Source organism: Grampus griseus (genome assembly GCF_964374135.1).
Source record: "Grampus griseus genome assembly, chromosome: 16".
NCBI lineage: Eukaryota > Metazoa > Chordata > Mammalia > Artiodactyla > Delphinidae > Grampus > Grampus griseus.
In genome coordinates this window covers 43,335,030-43,356,469 of record NC_139010.1, presented here as the reverse complement: position 1 = coordinate 43,356,469, position 21,440 = coordinate 43,335,030, and positions in this window count along the sequence as shown.

Here is a 21,440-nt window from a genome sequence, read left to right as displayed (position 1 = left end):
GTTTGCAGATGACATGAAACTATACATAGAGAATCCTAACAATGCCACCAGAAAACTATTAGAGCTAATCAATGAATTTGGTAAAGTTGCAGGATACAAAATTAATTCACAGTAGTCTCTTGCATTCCTATACACTAATGATGAAAACTCTGAAAGAGAAATTAAGGAAACTCTCCCATTTACCACTGCAACAAAGAGAATAAAATACCTAGGAATAAACCTACCTAGGGAGACAAAAGACCTACATGCAGAAAACTACAAGACACTGATGAAAGAAATTAAAGATGATACAAACAGATGGAGAGATATACCATGTTCTTGGACCGGAAGAATCAATATTGTGAAAATGACTCTACTACCCAGAGCAACCTACAGATTCAATGCAATCCCTATCAAATTACCAATGGCATTTTTTACAGAGCTAGAACAAAAAATTTTAAATTTGTATGGAGACACAAAAGACTCCGAATAGCCAAAGCAGTCTTGAGGGGAAAAAATGGAGTTGTAGGAATCAGATTCCCTGACTTCACACTATACTACAAAACTACAGTAATCAAGACAATATGATACTGGCACAAAAACAGAAATATAGATCAATGGAACAAGATAGAAAGCGCAGAGATAAACCACACACCTATGGTCACCTAATCTATGACAAAGGAGGCAAGGATATAAAATGGAGAAAAGACAGCCTCTTCAATAACTGGTGCTGGGAAAACTGGACAGCTACATGTAAATGAATGAAATTAGAACACTTCCTAACACCATACACAAATATAAACTCAAAATGGATTAGAGACCTAAATGTAAGACTGGACACTAGAAAACTCTTAGAGGAAAATATAGGAAGAACACACTTTGACATAAATCACAGCAAGATCTTTTTTGATCCACCTCCTAGAGTAATGGAAATAAAAACAAAAATAAACACATGGGACCTAATGAAACTTCAAAGCTTTTGCAAAGCAAAGGAAACTACAAACAAGACGAAAAGCCAACCCTCAGAATGGGAGAAAATATTTGCAAATGAATCAACAAAGAATTAATCTCCAAAATATATAAACAGCTCATGCAGCTCAATATTAAAAAACAACCCAATCCAAAAATTTGCAGAAGACCTAAATAGACATTTCTCCAAAGAAGACATACAGATGGCCAAGAAGCACAGGAAAAGCTGCTCAACGTCACTAATTATTAGAGAAATGCAAATCAAAACTACAATGAGGTATCACCTCACACCAGTTTGAATGGGCATCATCAGAAAATCTGCAAACAACAAATGCTGGAAAGGGTGTGGAGAAAAGGGAACCCTCTCGCAGTGTTGGTGGGAATGTAAATTGATACAGCCACTGTGGAGAACAGTATGGAGGTTTCTTAAAAAACTAAAAATAGAATTACCAGATGACCCAGCAACCCCATTACTGGGCATATACCCAGAGAAAACCATAATTCAAAAAGACACATACACTCCAATGTTCATTGCAGCACTATTTACAATAGCCAGGTCATGGAAGCAACCTAAATGCCCATCGAAAGACGAATGGCTAAAGAAGATGTGGTACATATATACAATGGAATATTAATCAGCCATAAAAAGGAATGAAATTGGGTCATTTGTAGAGACATGGATGGATCTAGAGACTGTCATATAGAGTGAAGTAAGTCAGAAAGAGAAAAACAAATATCGTATATTAACGCATATGTGTGGAACATAGAAAAATGGTACAGATGTATTGGTTTGCAGGGCAGAAATTGAGACACAGATGTAGAGAACAAACGTATGGACACCAAGGAGGGGAAGTGGTGGGGGTGGTGGTGGTGGTGGTGGGATTAATTGGGAGTTTGGGTTTGACATGTAAACACTGATATGTATAAAATGGAATGAGTAATAAGAACCTGCTGTTTAAAAAATAAAATTTAAAAATTCAAAAAAAAATTATATCATCAGTGGACACATTTTAAACTACTAGCAACTATTAAAGCAATTAACTTGGAAAATGATTTTCAAACATTTTGGTATGAAATCTAGTTGTAATTGTGAAGTTGAACAACACATGTAATTGTGTTGTTCCAGGAGCCAGGAATATGTGATCAACATAACAGACAAAAACTCTTGTTCTGTTAACAGTCTAGTAGGCATGGAATAAAATGTTCCAATAACATAAATAATTGAAGAGTATGGAGTGAATATTGAAAGCAGTCAACTCAGTTGGGTATTAACTATTCTAAATAGGGTAACAAAATTAAATGCACATGAGAAAAATAATAGGTAGAAGAGCTAGCTATTGATAATAAAATGTAATAAAAAACTTCATCTAAAACCCCATAATTATTAACAAACTCAGTACAATATATGAACATGCAAATAGTGGGGGAAGAATTTTTCATTCATTTGTTTAGTAATTTCCTTTTTTATTTACAGAATTTGAGAGTTATACTTTTAAACAAAGCATATCTTTTTTATTCTCCAAAATAAAAATTTGACTGAATATAAAATTCTTTGATCATGTTGGATAATACTCTTATTATACAGTTATCTGCAGATTAGTTAGAGGGTAAATGTTATATCTTCAACTAACTCAATTTTTTCTTTTTAGCAAATACACACACACAGGAAGATAGCTATATGGAAAGGGATGAAGTGAAATGTTGACAATTGATAAAGCTTGGTGAAAATACATGGAGACTATTGTACTATTTTATAACATTTTGCTCAGTTTGAAAAATTTCAAAATTAATGTGTGCATCAAAATATAAAGACAAACACAGTTATAGGGCAAAGTGGGTTTTGGAAGGAAATAGATGATTGAAACCTGAACATGACTTAGTTAGGCTGATGTGGTAGAGATAGCCTCTGAATGCTCATTTAAAAACACCAATCTCTGCACTCCACCGAGTAAACTAATATTAAAAATTTTGGCCATTTGTAGCCTGCTGGACAGAATCTCAGATCTACCCCAAAGCTTCATCCACGTTTTGTTTTTTTGGTCAGCTACCAGTACTTAAAATAATTATTTTCTATTCATGGAGAATTTTGGGAAACATTCTCTTTTTGAAATACTGTGCTCTTAGAATGATATCTATTATCTTTAATATTTCAGTGTTGAATGTCCTCAATATGTATTCCCTCCCCTATAAAAAGAAATTAAAATTCTGTCCCTTCTGAAACAGTTGTCTTTTACCTAAAGTAGCCTAAAAGGCCAGTTGAGAAGATTAATTATACAAGTTATTTGGTCAACTATTTACATTAATAACAAGACACATGAAAGCTTAGTAGAGACTGAATCAAAACTATTTACAGTTCAGCATTCTGATTTGTACTTCATACTGATTAGCATATGAAATAAGAGAATAGAAATTGAGTATATTGAAATGAAGTTATATAAGATACTTTGATGTTTGAATATGGAAGTAAGTGGGTTTTTTCACTAACTCCGATTATTCAGTGCTACTTTATGTACCTGAAGTTGTTATAAAGAATATTAATTTATTACTGCCTTTTCAGTAGAATACAGTTTGGTCACATCAAAAGTCACAGGATAGATCAATTGTTCTCAAGACTACAGATAGAAATGAGAGGACAAGATAATCCTTATTGTGTAGATATATGAAATGAATAAAATATGCAAGTAAAAGACACATAAAGGATATTATTCGCATTGAAGAGCAATGATGATTTATTTATAATCATTTATTTATAAATCAAAATGATTTATTTATAAATAAATATATTTATTTTAAGAGTATTTTATTGCAATTAAATCTTCTTATCAAAAAGCTAGCCAGAGAAAATGGATTGGTTCATTGTTCATTTATGTCCAGCTTATATGTCTTTGACTATAGTTATCAAAATCACTTTTGATACATCTAAGCTGATGGAATAAGAACTAGTACAGATAATAACAGACTGCTGCTTGCATAATTCAGGAATCACTGAAGAAATGTACTAGAAAATTCTCTTTCCAATATCGACACACACACACGCAAACATATACACATTTCTCTTCAGTTTGCATATTATTCTATAATTATAATAGAAGCTTCTAAGGTAACCAGGTAAGTTGGTGTTTTCAGTTACCTAAAGTGAATCTTGGTTGATGGTGGATCTACAATGACCAGTCAGTAAAAATGTCTAACAGATTAGAAAGGTTTTGGTTATTGCTTTGTCCTAGACCTTCCCAGCTTAGTATCAGAGTCAGCACAGGGCAACACCTAAGAGACTCAACTTAGCAAATTTCACGTCAATTGCTCTGAATGGTTTTGTTGTTAAAGTCATCACTGAAAGGAACTGTTTTTATGGTCTGTAAAAGCTAAAATGCCAAGTGGATGAGGGAAGTGTCATGCATTATTAATCACCTTTTTAAAAAAAATCCTAGGGGCTTCTCTAGGGGTTTCCCTGGTGGTGCAGTGGTTGAGAATCTGCCTGCTAATGCAGGGGACACAGGTTCGAGCCCTGGTCTGGGAAGATTCCACATGCCGCGGAGCAACTAGGCCCGTGAGCCACAACTACTGAGCCTGCGCGTCTGGAGCCTGTGCTCCGCAACAAGAGAGGCCGCGATAGTGAGAGGCCCATGCAACGTGATGAAGAGTGGCCCCCGCTTGCCACAACTAGAGAAGGCCCTCGCACAGAAACGAAAACCCAACACAGCAAAAATAACTAAATAAATTAATAATCTCCTACCCCCAACATCTTCTTAAAAAAAAGAAAAATCCTAGATGTTCTTGACATACTCCTTTAAATTATAGCTCTTGGTTACTTCAAAAATTACAGCTCCATTCATGTTGATAAACCACTATTTCATGCTATTCTTCATGGGTATCATGGTGATGTTCATAAGCCCAGGCAGTTGAATGAGGCAAGATATAGGACAAAATAAGCCAAGAAATGTATATTTGAAGGATCTTTGATAGTTAAGAAAAGAAGAGGAACTTGGAAAAGTGCTGTATGTGAAGCTGGGAAAATCAGGTTACAATTACTGCTGGAACCAGGTTAATTTATGCAAATAGAATGAAGCAGAAATCTAAAACAGAGCTTTGATTACAGAGTAGCTGCTATTATTCTTTGTATTTTTTAAAGAGGCTCGGGGATAGATTTTGGGATTGAAACATAAGTTTGTATCCTTAAATCTAAGTAAATTATGGCAAGTCATGTTCATATAAAAATGGTGTTTTGATAAAAAATTGTAGCAAGGTTAAATTAAGTATTTATTAAGTGTATTTTAACTGTAGTAATTACACTTCATTTCTTTGTTCTTATTTTATTTAATTTACTTTGCTTCTTTCTATGCTTTTTCTGGTTAGTTAAGCACATTTTGCTACTCAGTGACTTAGTAATCGCAAGAGGGAAAAGTCACATTTCAATCATAGCTCTGTGTAGAAAGAAATTCAGCTGTTTATTTTGAAATCTACATATTCTTTGTGTACCGAATTCATTATTTCTTTGCCATATTGTGCTTTTTTTCTGCTTTACTTTTCCTATACCAACTGCTGTTTTATAAAGATATAATTCATATACCATAAAATCTACTTTTAAAGTATACAATTCAGTGGGTTTTAGTATATTCACAAAGTTGTGCATCCGTCACCACAATCTAATTCCAAAATAATTTCACCCCACCAAAATAACTCCCATACACATCAGCAGTCCCTCTCCCGCAGCCCCTGGCAACCACTGATCTATTTTCTGTCGCTCTAGATTTGCCTATGCTGAACATTTCATATAAATGGAGTCATAAAATATGCAGCCCTGTGTCTGGCTTCTTTTACTTAGCAACATGCTTTCATAGTTCATCAATGTTATAGCATGTAGCAGTACTTCTATCATTTTTATGGCTGAATGACATTACGTTGTATGGATGTACATTTCATTTAACCATTCATCAACTAATGGACATTTGAATTATTTCCACTTTTTGGCTATTGTGAATAATGCTGCTATGAACATTTCTGTACAAGTTTGTGTGTGAACATGTTTTCATTTCTCTTGGGTATATTCCTAGTTGTGAAACTGCTGGGCCATACAGTATCTCCATATTTAACTTACTGAGGAGATGCCACATTATCTTCCACAGTGCCTGCACCTTTTATATTCTCAGCAGGAATGAACGAGGGTTGCAGTTGTCCATATCCTCACCAATACTTATTTATCTTTAATATTAATTTTTTACAAACTAAAATTTTATCCATTTTTGCTTTCTTTGTTTTAATTTTATTTCTTTCCATTTTTTTCCTCAGTGAAAACTGTTCTTCCTCTCCCCCTCCCCCTCCTCCTCAGGCTTCTTTAGCTAATTTTATACTTTACAATAGTTTAAGCACTTCAGTAAAGACCTGAGATTACGTTATCTTATTTAATATTCACAACAATCTAATAGCATAGCTATTATTATCCCCATTTTGTAGATAAAATACTTTACACAAAAGGGCTCAAAAACTTTCCTGAGAATATACAGATATTTGGTGGCAAAGCCTGTATTTAAACCTATCCAGCTTTTGGAGCCCACATTTTCATCTCCCTCTCATATTCTCACATTTTCATTATTTCCCTGTGATTTTCTTTCTGTAATGACTCTTTCCTGTTGATTAGCAACCCACTGACACTCCTATATCACCAATCTCCCTGTCACCTCTCGTGGAACTGAGGAGGCATTCTGAGAGCTGTGAATTATAGCACTTCCAGAGTCCCATTTGTGGGAAATGAGTGCCCTCAGAGCTTCTGGGCAGAAGGAGGATTCCTTTCAAAGATGAATGGAGGAGAGTTTCTCAGTCCTGATGGAGACTAGCTATTAAACCAGGATGCAGAATGGGAAACAGATTTTAGTCCATGTGACAATATATTCTATAGGAATTCAGTGTTCTTTGGGTGTGATGGCAGTAAAAAGTAGTATTTGTCTCCAAAATATGTTTTCACACTGTAGATTTCAATTAAAGTAATTAAAAATGAATTCTCTTTGGAGTAGATAATTACATTTACTTTTATTGAGAACTTACTATACATTAGATAACATGTTAAATATTTTGCATAAATTATTTCCTCTTCTGGGGTAAGTTTATTATAATGTATTACATATGCAACAATTGAAGAGTAAAGAGATTACATGACTTGCCCAAATCTCATAGCTACAAAATGGCAAGACGAGATTTAGCATCAGGTCAATGTGACTATGAAATCCATGGTTTTAGCAGCTAATAAATATTGGTTCTTAAATTTAGGGTCTAAGTTCTTCACCTCACAGCCAATTTTAAAGTGAGATGAAAGAAAAAGAAAGTATCAAGGAACTCAGATGTCTGATTGATTGATTACAGAGTTTGGCTTTCTCCTAATTTCTTATATTATTTAAGAAATATTATATACGAAATATAAGTCATTTGTTATAGTATTTAAGGAAATAGGAAAGATTAGGCTCCTCGTGACTGATGATGAGATGATTTTATGGATAAGGTTGAAGGGATGACAATCTAGTTTTCTTAGGTGTTTAGTGCTTAAATTTACTGAAGTCTTCAATATTATTATAACCCAATTTATGTATGAGAATTAGGTTTCTTTTGTCCTTGTAATCTGCTAAACATCAGAATTATGTAAAATTCAGCCTGAGGGTTTTTTGGTGGGCAAGTTTCCTCTACAAATCTGTACCTCCTTTAAAGTAACTAGTATTTCCCATCAAAAAATAGTAATTTTGCATATTTAAAAATTGAGAGAAATGTTAAAAGTTATGAACTATTGAGAGAATGATGGGGCTTAGAATCAGTAATGTTTATGCATATAATTTAACCAAACTATTATTAGATTGTTAAGAGCTATCACATCTCTTTAGCTGAAATTTGCAAAATTATGAGTAAAAAAGATACTGAGGGCTTCCCTGGTGGCGCAGTGGTTGAGAGTCTGCCTGCCGATGCAGGGGACGCGGGTTCGTGCCCCGGTCCGGGAAGATCCCACATGCCGCGGAGAGGCTAGGCCCGTGAGCCATGGCCGCTGAGCCTGCGCATCCGGAGCCTGTGCTCCGCAGTGGGAGAGGCCACAACAGTGAGAGCCCCGCGTACCGCAAAAAAAAAAAAAAGATACTGAAATTACCTGGGGTGCAATAGGCCACATCTTTATCCTTTTCTACTATTCAATTAGAATCATCTTGGAGGCTAAATAGTATAGAAAATGGTGAAATTTATGAGTACTTTCAGATGTTATTTTGTGAAATGAATAATTATGCGGCACAGAATCATCTTAAGCAGTATTTTTATCAGGAAAATAAAACAGTAGAATACAATCTTGATTGTTCTTCTTGGACCATGCTGATACAATTTTAATTGTCTCTCCTTCAATAGAAATCAAAAGGTTCCAATGAGTGACAGAAGAAAAAATAATCTATCCTTGAAAAGTAATGGATGTGAAAATAAATCCAACTTATACTCATCTAAATTCATTTTTTTTTTTTTTTTTTTTTTTTTGGCGGTACACGGACCTCTCACTGTTGTGGCCTCTCCCGTTGCGGAGCACAGGCTCTGGACGCGCAGGCTCAGTGGCCATGGCTCACGGGCCTAGCCCCTCCGTGGTATGTGGGATCTTCCCAGGCCGGGGCACGAACCCGCGTCCCCTGCATCAGCAGGTGGACTCTCAACCACTGCGCCACCAGGGAAGCCCAAACACATATTAATGAGAACAAACACTAACATGTCTTCAGTAATTCCAGAGTTGAAAACCAAATTTCAAAGAATACAAGGGTCCAGGGCTTTAAACTGCCCTATGGCTAATAGACCAAATAATGTTTAGACCATATTTTCTGGAATAATAAGAGATTGTGGGGGAAAATAAAAATGAGAAAGAAAGGTTTCTTTTTTTTCAATCTTGTTTGATGTATATGCTACTAAGTGTTTTAAAAAAATAATTATTGCATGATCATAACTATCGCTAGAGTGAAGGCTTCTTGGGGATTGTTTTCATTCCCTAGGATTGTCTACCTTCCTGCATTGTCATTGTGAACTGGGCTTTAATACTTTGTATGTTTCAAATCCATTAGAAATTTATACTGGTATGAAAACTTAAAAAAGAACAAAATAAATACTTGATGCACAACTTATTACCCATTTGTTTGAACAGTTAAATTCTTGATTAAGGTTATCCTTATAGGATGATTAAAATATGTTAATGGATGACAGCCTTTTGTCAATGAATTTAGGCATTCCTCTCCTCAGTTCAAACTTCTTTCTCTTTTTAAGACCTCTCTTCTGGCACATGTATTCATTTTCATAAGGAAATGTCAAATCCACCTCCAGTTTAAGAAATTGTCAAAAGATACTGTTCTACTCTTAACTGGCAAACTGGAATAGATAATAATCAAAGCTATTTGATACAGACCCTTACTTCAAACTCTCCACTTCTTAATAAGTTTAGGTCAGGGAACATGTAATACTAAAAAGATCATCTGATATGGGGTGCACTCCCTGTTTCTCTGTGGATAGTTTTAAATTCATCCTTGCCTTATGCCAGACCGTGATAACTGTGTGCTCAGAAAATATTATTTAGTGAATGTGTTGGTTCAGTTTTAAGGAGCTTGGCTTTGTGTATTAATGAAGGCATATATTGAGGGGTGATATGGCAAAGAGTTCTTCAACTCCAGCTTCTGTATCTGTGGTAAGTATGTCATTCACACTACATTACATAGCATTGTAGAATACATATATTGTTTACTACATTACATGACATTCTAAGGTAGAACATTCTTTTAGATATTAGTAAGAGGGATAGAATAGTCTCACTTCTCCTGAGCAACTGCTTTCATTTTATGGAAACCATGGATCCTATAATTAACCATGTTTTCATATTTACTTGCTGGGAAATACAAGATGTAAAAGTACCCATATTAGTAAGTTATATGACTCTCTTACATGGGCTCTGTGTGTTAAATTTAATTCTAGTTTTATGTGATTTTTCCTTCAATCACTGGTTTTTCTTTAAGTCCTTTTTAAAATAAAGACAGGAAATGAAAATATATATATATATAGTTGACCCTTGAACAATACAGGTTTGAACTTGACAAGTCCACTTATACATGGATTTTTTTAAATAAATACTTACTATAGTACTACATGATCTATGGTTGGTTTTTTTAATATATATATACATACACACAATATATATAAAATTTTATATATATACAATTACATATACATTATATATATGAAGTTAATATAGTTACAATGAATTTGTATACATAGTGAATATATAATTATGTATTTATTATAAATGTCTATTATATATATACACACACACACACACACACACATAAAACAGCTGACCCTTGAACAATGGGTGGGGGTAGGAGGTACTGACCCCTCGCGTAGTTGAAAATCTGAGTATAACTTTATAGTCAACCCTCCATATTCTCAGTTCTGCAACAGTAGATTCAACCAACCATGGTTTGTGTAGTACTATAAGTATTGATTGAAAACAAAACACACATGTAGGTGAACACGTGCAGTTCAAACCTGCATTGTTCAAGGGTCAGCTGTATATCAAGTCTTTTTATATTCTCATTCTGAAGCATGGCTAACAATTTATTTGCTTGTTGACTTTTGAGTTATATATATGGAAAATGAGAGTAATGATAATTATTAGAGTGATTCAGCCTTACTCCTTAATGCCTTCACCAAAAAATTTTAAAATTTTCTATTTTACTTATGAATATCCTTGTCTCTTTGTGAGTATAAACAGAGGATAAAATAAGACAGCCAGCATCAAATGAAGAGACTAACCAGCATTGACCATACAGTTTAATTACTGTTTAATTATTTGTGCAATATTATTTTATGTCTCCATAACATACATTTCCCTCTATCTAAAATTCATTAGCCTTCTTTTCTGTCTGAAAAAGTATTTTCTTTCCTTCAGGTACTCTTTAATAATATCCTCCATGGAGCCTTCCCTTCCATGGTAGGCCACTTTCCTGACATCTAATACATTAAATGATAATAAATTGTTTACATATCTGTCACCTTGCTCTTCCATTTGTGAGATCAGAAAAATACATCTATATTCTTACTTAAGTTAATAATAGATGCTTGATTTAATGAGATTAAAGAATAAATGAATGAAATATCACTGATATTTATAAACCTGGGTGGAGTTACAGGAGTTAAATTTTCTAATGGCTAAATTGCAAGGCATTACAAACACTAATTCAATGTGCTATTGTTGTTCATATAGAGGAATGTCCTCTTCATAAACAAAAATTTATAAAACTAGTATTTATAAAAATAAATGGAAATATAAACTGGTTAATATAATCAAAATGTCTGGAATTAACAGGTGAAGCATAAAATAAACAAATCTGACTGAATCTAAACTTAAATGAAGAATATTCATTTTGAAGTAAATGATACTAGTTTCATACCAAGACTATGAGGCATATAGATTTAAATGTTGACACATTTTATTTTAATATAGCTAATATCTATGCATGCTGTTTATGTGAGAAGTAGTTGGAACTAGTATTATGTATTGGCATTTTTAAACAATAGCAAGCCTTTCTGCTACTGTTTTTTATCAGAGAATTAAGGTTAATTCTACATACAATGAAGCACTACATAGACATGGGCTATGTATATATTCTATATATACAGAGCTTATATATATATATATATAATATATATCTGTATCCCATTTCTATGTATATTTTACATACATACAAATGGATTTTATATTAGTAAGAAGAGAAAATCAGAGTATTGAATGATCCAAGAAGAAAGTTGGATTTTCTTTTCTTATGCCAAGACAGATCCCACTGAGGGTAAAAACTATTTGCTGATGAACTATTGAATCTCAGAGAGAGAATACTGGGCTAGCTGACTCATGATTAAATTATCCTTGATATTTGATGATCTGCTGATTTGTCATAAGAAACTTCACTAATTCCAAACAACTTTCTTCTTTTCAAATGAAAATCTCTCTCCAAATAAAGAATACTTCCATGACAGGGTGTTGGGATTAAAATTTAAAAGAGAAAATCAATTTGTAATGTTGCAGCAAGAAAACTATTCTTTCCATACATCTCTACAGAAACACTGCTACCTAACATCATTAAAGCCCTCAGTCTCAAAGGTATCAAGTCGTGCACTAAAGACAGATTGAAATTTCTAGAATGCTTGCTATTACAAGAATATTACGCAGGCTGAGATGTGATTAATTAGGCTTTATCCAGCAATTCATATCCAGATAATAGCTCCTGGCTTGTACTCTCCAAAGTTTGCAATTATTTTATCGTTGACACAATCTGTTAATATCTAGTACAATGATTTAGGACAATTTTACATTCAATTTACATTCTCACACTTGTGTAACTTAAAATAATCAAGAGTAGTCTCGACCATGCCAAAAATGGCTCAGTCTATTCCGGTATGATATTCCAACACAGATACGATTAGAATAGAGAAAAATAGGTATAAAACTTTGGAGATATATTGTTTAAATGGAGTCAGAGAACATCCCTTCTCAGGACCTTGAATTAGAATTAAAAAGACAACTTGGTCCAGAGGCAAACTGCAGTGTTTCTCAGAGTAATGTATTTGAAATTGACAAGAACACTTACAGTCTGTTTGCCAAGGCAAAGGAAAACCCTGCCTAATTAAAAATGGTAAGTACAGGCATGGTAATTATAGCTACCATACATTTGACCTGTGTCTTTAATACTCTTGACAAGTTTAAGAAGAAATTTAATTAGTAGAACTTCCAAAGTTATTTTCTAATAAAAAAGGACAGAAAACACTTTAACTTTTAATTACGGATCGTCAGAAAAATAGTGTAAGTTGGCAGTTAATTTTGTCAACAATAAATCTATTCATAATCAACTATTTTTAAGCATCTTCTTGTTTATGTTTTTGCAAATATTACTGATACACAGGAGATATAATTAGAACCTTAAAAACTCCTTCCTAGTGTTATCATATTTAATTTGCTGAAATAACCCTAAGAGGGGACATTCACAAATCCAAGCAACAGAATGAAAATGAGTTGGCCTTGGATTCATTTCAAATGCCTGAGGACTTCCTTTTAGAATGAATTATAGAATTGAACAGAGAGACAGCAAAGATTGAGTATCCATGATGATATAAGATTAATTACATACATGGCATACTGTGAAATACTAAACAAATTTTCTCCTTTTCTTTTCATTTATATTCTTCAATAGGATTAGAATTGAGAGAGGATGAAGGTTAAGTTCTTCTTCAGTAATAAAGATTGTATAATCTGCCCTCTTAAATGGATTACTTATCATAGATTCTGGATGGGAACTATGGGGGAAATATATCAAATATATAAATAAATGAGGAAGTAAGTGAAAATGGTGCTTTATTATTCCTTTTTTGACTGAAAATAAAATTATATATATATACACATATATATATAATTTTTCCTTACTTTTACTATGAATTTACATTCTTAGAACAGCTTTTAGAATAAAAAGCTGAAAAATTCCCTAAATGTCCCACTTACCTATGATAAGTATTATTTATATTGGGTGGTAGCAGATGGTACTAAAATATTCTTGAAGGGAGAAATCTGTGATTCTTTAATAAATCACTTCCAAGTTAAAGTAAAGCTCCAGAATCTCTATAGTTTGCATTTTTTTAAGAAAAAATACCCTAGCTAACTTGCATGAATATTTTAAAAAGAAAGAAAAAGGAAGAAGGCTAGAGAGGCTGAGTTCTGCCAGTAAGAACAAACTCAGGAAAAAAGAAAACAAAGCAATACAAAAAACAAATGTTAGATAAGAGCCAAAAGAAAATAATTTTTTTTTAAGAAAATAATTTAGAATTGCTATAAACTCATTTGATGGAGATCTTCCAAGTGAAATTCTCTGATATATGTTTAGTTCCCTCCTGATGTTTTAAAAAATCTTCAATAATATTACAATTGACAATATATGCTCTACATAATGAATAGCATACACACTAAGTCACAAAATCAAACCAAGCAGTTATTTCCAGTCTTAGAAAGCAAAGACTCTCCTCCTAAACCTGGGCTTTCTAAAGGTACCCAGACCATTCATCTTAAATTGAAACCCCAATGAAATAATCTTCCAAGTCTGGCTTAATGGGCACTGTACTATCCTTTGAAAAGACCGCTGCTCTTACTCATTCGCCAATTTGGGCAAAGCCCTGTGGCTATACCTCCACATGCTGGTAGCTGGAGAGGACTCTCACTAGCTGCAAACATCAACAGTATTGTGAGAGTCTGATAGAGATTTTTCGTCTTATATCTTCCCAAAACGGCAGGAAGGATATAAGCAGAGAGGGGTCCATATGGGGGATAGCTGTAAGTTGAGGTCTGACTCCTTTTAGAGTGTAATACATAATGAAAAAGCAGAAAATATGCTCAGGAATGAAAGACAATGATAAATCAAGAAAACTGAAGAAAATTTCTTGCAACAGACAGAAGAATCCTTATCTATAAGAGGCAGACCTGCATTTGTGACTGGCTAGAAATCAGTTTCCTTATGTATAGGTTGCCTTCTGACCCAAAGTTAACAAGTTGGGCAGGTGTGCCTGAGGTAAGTGTCCCTGGAACATATGCACCTGCCATGATGGATTACACTCCATGCACATATTTTGCTTAAAACAATGAAAACATGGATTTTAGGAGAATGACAATTATAGAGACAATAATCAAAACACTTTACCAAACACTTTGCAATAAATTCTTTAATTTTTTTCTTCTTCCTCATTGTTCTCAACTTACAGAACTTGCAGTTTTCAACTGAAGAGATAAAATGATTTATCTTTTAAAGTTATCCTGTTTTTGTTTTGGCTCAGAGCAGGCCTCCCCCAAATATGCCACAATGGCATGTTGATTATTTTGAGTTAAAGTTAATTAAGAAAGAGCCAAGGCAAGAGGGACACTGACCCTGCTGATGTGTTTCTCCGAAAGCAGTATATAAATCTCTCATGAGAAAGGTGCGCTCCCTGCATCTGGAGGTGAAGGACACCCTTATTGCCAGAGACAGGGAATTCGGGCTGAGAAGCCTATGTAAGCAAACCTTGTTACTTCTTTAATTTACTACACCAAGTCCAAAGTCTGTTTAGATTCTTCACTAGTTGAGTACCCAAAACCTAAGTTTCTTTGTCCTGTCAATTCCTCACAAATTTATTGTTTATTTGTATAAAATCTTCCTGCTTTGGCCAATTCTTAGATCCCATTGCTATGATACCTCCATGCTCATGAATTAAAATTGGTTTCTTTTTCTCCCATTAATCTGTCTTCTGTCAATTTTATTATTAGTCCAACCATAAGAACTCAAGAGGGGTAGGGGGTAAAATTTCTCCTCTTCAACATTATCAAACATACATAAACACAAACTGAGAATTGCATTTGTCACTGTCCCTTTCAAGTGGGTTTCTTTTAACAGTATTAACCAGTTGACCCAATGCTTTCAAAGTAATTTTTTAAGTTAAAAAGATGAATATTCTTAGTTTTTTGGTCATTTATTTAACACACAAAGCTTTCTGATTTCTACATCTGAAATATTTTACAGAAGGACAGAATACATACTGTTAGAAATCAGAAAACCTGAGTTAAACTGTTCTTCATCGTTTATTTGCTCTATGATGGAGGCCAACTAACACTGTAAACAGAGGTCCCTTATTTGTAAAAGGGAGATATTAGCATCTGGCTTGCATGTATTGCCATTATGCTGTGAATATCAATTGTGACGATTTAGATAAATCCATATCATCAAACATTAAGTCCTGTGCAAATATTAGCTAAGAAGATGGTTATGGTAGTAGGGGACAAAGATAGGGATCTCTCTGAATTTAAATTCCAAGCCAATGTGTTCAAAGTGATTCACTTATATATATTATTTTCACATTCTTTTCCACTATAGTTTACCACAAGATATTGCATATAGTTCCCTTGCTATGCAGTAAAACCTTGTTGTTTATTTATTTTATATATAGTAGTTTATATCTGCTAATCCCAAACTCCTAATTTATCCCTCCCCCTCCCCTTTCCACTTTGGTAACCATAAGTTTGTTTTCTATGTCTGTGAGTCTGTTTCTGTTTTGTAAATAAGTTCATTTGTATCATATTTTAGATTCTACATATAAATGATATCATATGATATTTGTCTTTCTCTGACTGGCTTCACTTAGTATGATAATCTCTAGGTTCATCCATGTTTCCGCAAATGGCATTATTTCATTCTTTTTTATGGCTGAGTAGTATTCCACTGTGTATATGTGTGTATATGTGTGTGTGTGTGTGTGTGTGTGTGTGTGTGTGTGTGTGTATCACATCTTCCTTATCCATTCATCTGTCAATGGACATTTAGGTTGTTTCTATGTTTTGGCTACTATAAATAGTGCTGCTAGGAACATTGGGGTTCATGTATCTTTTTGAATTACAGTTTTCTCCAGATATATGCCCTGGAGTGAGATTACAGGATCATACAGTAATTCTATTTTTAGTTTTTTAAGGAATCTACATACTGTTTTCCACAGTGGCTAACGTGTTCTGATTGTATATTTCAGTGGCATTATATATTTAGGAAATAGATAAATTGCACTAGAAGCTTTTAGGTAGCTAGATTCTTGAGTATTCCAAAGGTTAAAATGAACTCTAGTGGTTTTCATTTATTTTGTTTTTATTTTTTTTAATTTTACAAGCAATATATGTTCACTGAGATCAACAGAAATACATAAAAACATAAAGTCAAAAATGACAATCACCTATAATCCACACCCCTGAAGAGATAAATACCATTAGCATTTAGATGCATTTCCTCCCAGTGTCTACATTTTTTTAATTGAAGTATCATTGACCTATAACGCTATGTTCGTTCCAGGTATACAACATAGTGATTCAATATTTTAATACATTACAAAATGATCACCATGATAAGTCAAGTTACCACGTGTCATCACACAAAGATATTACAATAAAATTGACTATAGTCCCCATGCTGTACGTTTTATCCCCATGATGCATTATTTTGTAACTGAAAGTTTGTACTTCAATCTCGACCACCTATTTCACACTATCTTCCACTCATTCCCCTCTAGCAACTACCTATTTGTTCTCCGTATCTGTAAGTTTGTTTCTCCTTTGTTACCTTTGTTCATTTGTTTTGCTTTTTAGATTCCACATATAAGTGAAATCATACAGTATTTGTTTCTCTATCTGACTTATTTCATTTAGCATAATGCCCTCTATATACACCCATATAGTCACAAATGGCAAGACTTCATTTTTTAGAATATTCCATTATATATATATATATATATACAGACACACACACACACACACACACACACACACACACACACACACACACACCCCACATCTTTATCCATTCATTTACTGATGGGCACTTACGTTGCTTCCATCTTTTGATTATTGTATATAATGCTGCAATGAACATAAGGGTGCATATATCTTTTTGAACTAGTGTTTTTGTTTTCTTTGGAAAAATACCCAGAACTAGAATTGTTGGAAGTCTTGGTAGTTCTATTTTTAATTTTTGGAGGAATCTCCATACTGTTTTCCATAGTGGCTGCACCAATTTACATTCCAATCAACAGTGCATGAGGATTCCCTTTTCTTCACACCTTTGCCAACACTTCTTATTTCCTGTCTTTATGGTAATAGACATTCTGACAAGTTTGACATGATAGCTCATTTTGGTTTTGATTTGCGTTTCCATAATGATTAGTGATGTTAAGCATCTTTTTTGTGCCTGTTGGTCCTCTGTATGTCTTCTGTGGAACAATGTTAATTCAGGTCCTCTGCCCATTTTTTAATTGGGTTGTTTGTTTTTTGATGTTGAGTTGTAGGAGTTCTTTGTATTTTTTGGATATTAACCCCTTATCACATATATCTTTGCAAATATATTCTCCCATTCAGTAATATATCCTGGATGAATGCTTCAGACATTCCTTGCTGAGAGGATTACCACCAATAGGCTGGGACCAACACAACAAATGTACAGTGATGTCTTTATTTCTGATAATGGTAATTTGTACTTCTTCCCTTTTTTACTGACCAATCTTACCAGGGATTTATCAATTTTGTTAATCTTAAAAAATAATGAACTTAGGCCTTGTCTGATTTTATGTTTTTAATGCGTTTATTCTATTTCACTAATTTTTACTCATTATTACTATTTTCTCATGTTGAGGGATTGATTTGCTATTTTTTCCCTAGATTCTGAAGATATAACATTAAATCATTGAATTTCAAATTTTCTTACTATATATTTATTTATTTTCTAATATATTAACTAAGGTTATATATTTCCCTATTAACTAAGATTTAGCTGCATCCTGAAAGTTTTGACATGTCACATATATATTATCATTCAATATGATTTCTATTTTCCTGTGGCCTTTCTTCTTTATCCTATTGATTATTTAGAAGTACACTACTTAATTTCCAAATGGTTAAATGTTTTCTAGTTACATGCTACTGTTGTTTTTTGTCATAATCCCATAGTGGTTATAGAATGTACTTTGAGTGGCTTGACTTTTTGAAATTTATTAATGGTACATGCTCTATGACTCAGATTATTTTCTATAATAAATGTTCTATATATAAATATTCTATATGTACTAGAAAATAATATGCATTCTGTTAATGTTGACCATCTCTTCCCCCCACCCCAACCAGTTTTATGGATGTGTACAACGTGGGGCCCTGTGCTTAAAATGGTTCCATACTTGCTGTCACCATCTTAAAGTTTTAGTCACTTTGAATAATAGGCCCTGCATTTTCATCTTGCGTTGAACCCCCACATGTTATGTATCCAGTTCTGTAACTAGTCATGTTTGTTAACTGTGTTGTTTTGATTTTTTTATAACCACGTTATATAAAATATTTCAGAGAATTCAGATAATGTCTTATTCCTCCAATAGGGATTCACCAGTTTCTCCACTAGACAAAGAATCAGGGGCAACCTCTGTTTTCTTAGTAGGAACTGGGGTCAGATGAGCTTGGTATGAATGTTTTTTTCTGGTAAGGCTACATTGTTTGAAGGAACATTAATCTCTTTATAATTCCCCTTATTCTTATAATAACCTTTTTCACCTTATATTCTACTATCCAGAAGTTAAAAAATCAAAATGAACCCTCACCTTATGGAGTCTTACAGTTTAGTGATTATATAGAAATCCCTATGGTAATGGGTCAGCATATCCTTTTTCTATGTCTAGAAATGATTAAAAGTTTTGTTCTTGCCTTCTTAACTTCCTCTTTAAGCCTTCTTTGCAGGCCATTTCCCACCCTTTGTTTTGGAATTAGACATCTTTGCTTCAAATAAGCAGCAACTCATTCATTTTTTCTTTATTTTATCACGTCAAAATCAATCCCTAAAACCAACTGTTAACACATCCACCTGAACACAGTTCTTCAATACCATCTGCTTTATTTCTAGTCCACTAAATTTAGGAGATATGCTATTTGAGAGTATCCATAAATTCTCCTCAGGTGCATTTAAAAAATCTTCACCCATATTCACCCATACCACACTGGTCAGTGAAATAAATGAATGAGGGAGAAGTGTTTGAAAGTAGGCATTAATTTGTCATTACAACCATGTCAGAAAATGAAAATAATTATCATATCATTAGTGTACCAGCTATAAAACATTTTTGTTTTCTTTTACAGGATTAAGAACTAAGTACTCCATGATTATTTGGTTGTATAAACTATTGCTTGGTATTTCATAATAGAACTATCGGGAGCCTATATAGTGTTAGATCTCTGAGAGAAACTGTTGCTGACATGAATCTATAATATATGGTACATAAACATACCGAGGCAAAATGATGGATGTTAACTATGTTAATGGATAGTAGTGAACTTTATTTTATCCTTAAAGTCACAAATTGAAATGCCACGTACTAAAAGAAAAGCCCTAGGGAGCATTTGTCAACTGGCAAATATTTTCTTTGAAATAAGTCCTCTTTGCAGTTCATCAGCCGTAATTATTTCCTTGTGAGTTTATAAGCTAGTGTTATCATCTAGAAGTCTGAAATCTGATGGAAGACACATTCACTTAGCAAGGGAAAATACACTAACATCAATGACAAACTAGGGAGAAACAGCTGAGCATCATTTATCAAAGGCTGGGACTAGTTTAATGGTTAGTAAGTGGTATAATTCTCTGAAGGCATGCTTATCGTTTTTACAAGTCTCTCCTGTCTCAAAGTGATAAAAATCACTAGCAGGTTGGGAAAACCACAAAAGTCATAATTATGAGAACTAAGCAGCCTAAAGAGGAAGATAAAGACACTTTACCCTTGGTTACTTTTGTAAATAATGTTTTCCACTCAATAAACTATGGAGTTTGTAAAACGGACCCTTGCATAACAGTTTATATTCCACATTTCCACACAAGTGTTTGCTGTGGGTTCTGCTTTTGGCTTTTTAAAATAACTTTAAAAAGACTTTTCCACCTACAACACTGTTGTACATGGGAAGCAGATGTAGATTCCATTTACCAATTTAGTCAGTTTGTTTCAGGGATACAGAGGAAGTTTAATGACAAAAAGAAAAAAAAACCTTACCAGGTGATCCTAAGAAACAGACATATAAGGTATATATATATATATATAGTCTACAAATGTATGTATATTACACTGTACAATATGGAATTAAGAATATTAAGTATATTTTATCCTTAGTGGATCCCAGAGGGAGCATGGAAGCTAACATGACAGTTCAGAGTTAAACTAAATTGTGTCAAAGGGGCAAGACATTTTTATTCTCGAATCAACCAGTTGTTAGACGCAAGCTGCCACTAAGGAGATGGAATAAATTTGGGAGAGACAGCTGCTTCCTTATATCAAGGCAATCTGGGGGGAAAGAAGTTCTGTCAGCAGCCAACATACCCAGAACCTGGGAAACTGTATACCTTAGTCACCTGTATAACTTGGGGGTTTGGGGTGGCACACCATTGCATCCACTACACCTAGAAAGATTTGATCTCAATGGGCTTTATCTTTATTTTTCTGTTTTTCTCTGTTTCATCTGTAAGACGGAAGAAAGATTTGTGTGTGGCTGTGGATGTGGGTATAGGGAGGTGGGTTTGACATAGATAAATGGTCTCTGCCCTTAGAGCAAATGAAACAATTGATGAGTAAGAAGTATTTTAATAAACATTTTTATAACCATTTTAACTGTCTCTTGGCTCTGAATTGACATGTTTTAATGTCTTGTTAGGGCCACCCTTAGCCTTTCTTCAGGATGGAAGATATTGAATGGGTCTATAATTTATAGGTGTTATCTTTGGTCTATATCTTTATTTCATCTTATCTATTGGTAAAATCCCAGTCACTTATATCCCATACCTCTAAAGGAGATTCCATGTTCTAGTGTTGACATTTTTAATGTTAAATGCAATGAAGTCTGGAATAAATAAGCCCGATTTATTAAAAAAATGCAGCTTACAGGTTAATTT